The following is a 1,210-nucleotide window of genomic DNA, read 5'->3' as shown; positions in this document are numbered from 1 at the left end:
CTACCGAGGATCCAAACCTTCATTTATCCGTATTCGTCCAATACGTTGATACTGTTAAAGCCAATGGTGTCACTTCAGAGGAAATTCAACTTCGTCTCTTTCCTTTCTCGTTAAGAGATAAAGCTAGAAGATGGCTTCAGTCTCTTCCTTCCAACTCAGTCACCACATGGAATGAGTTGAAGAAAGTCTTTCTTGCCTGATATTTTCCTCCAAGCAAAACAGCTATGTTAAGAGCCCAGATAAATGGATTTAAGCAGAAAGATAACGAGTCTCTTTTCGAAGCATGGGAAAGATACAAAGACATGATGAGACTTTGTCCACACCATGGTTTAGAGGACTAGTTAGTAATTCATACCTTCTATAATGGTCTTTTGTACAACACAAGGTTAACAATAGACGCCGCCGCCGGTGGTGCGCTTATGGATAAACCTTACACCGATGCTTATCAACTTATTGAGAGCATGGCCCAAAATCATTATCAGTGGGGAAGCGACCGAACAATGGTAGAAAAACCTCAACCAAAAGGGGGCATGTACGAGATAAGTAGCCTTGATCATGTTAATGCAAAAGTGGATGCTCTTGCCCAAAAAATTGAAAGTTTGAATGTATCACCTCCAGCCACCGTGGTTGCCGTAACTCAAAATTGCGAAGTCTGTGGAATCCAAGGTCACACTCCTACAGATTGTCAACTCCTAACAGGAATCCAAGCAGAGTAGGTGAACTATGCTCAAGGAAATCCCTACTCGCATACCTATAACTCAAACTGGAAGAACCATCCTAATTTTTCATATAAAAGTAACAACGCTTTATACGCACCAGGTCAAGCTCCCAGTCAAGTCCCAGCTATACCTCCTGGATATCACAAGTCGACCCCATCTACACCTAACAATAACATTCCTAGGAAATCCAACTTGGAAATCATGATGGAGAACTTCATAGCTTCTCAGCAGCAAACCAACAAAGAATTCTTAAACCAGAATGTACACACTAACGAACAAATTAAACAACTAGCAAGTAAAGTAGATGCCCTGGCTACCCATAACAAAATGCTGGTAACACAAATCTCGCAAGTAGCTCAACAACAAGCGCCTACTGCTGCCCCAACTGGTACATTTCCTGGACAGCCCCAACCTAACCCGAAAAGCCACGCTCATGCAATTATATTAAGAAGTGGAACAGAGGTAGAAGGACCATCTGACCTAAGGATTGA

At 42.2% G+C, this 1,210-nt stretch overlaps 1 non-coding gene across 1 annotated transcript; it reads right to left on the bottom strand.

Moving 5' to 3' along the window:
- Positions 1–224: 224 nt before the first annotated feature.
- Positions 225–331, bottom strand: LOC127098802 (small nucleolar RNA R71). The gene has a single exon (XR_007793497.1). It is a non-coding gene; the product is annotated as a small nucleolar RNA R71 (small nucleolar RNA).
- Between the last annotated feature and the right edge of the window lie 879 nt (positions 332–1,210).

Source organism: Lathyrus oleraceus, chromosome 6, assembly GCF_024323335.1.
Source record: "Lathyrus oleraceus cultivar Zhongwan6 chromosome 6, CAAS_Psat_ZW6_1.0, whole genome shotgun sequence".
In the NCBI taxonomy this organism is placed as follows: Eukaryota; Viridiplantae; Streptophyta; class Magnoliopsida; order Fabales; family Fabaceae; genus Lathyrus; species Lathyrus oleraceus.
The sequence above is the reverse complement of the archived record's forward strand: the minus strand, read 5'-3'. Positions and strand labels throughout refer to the sequence as shown.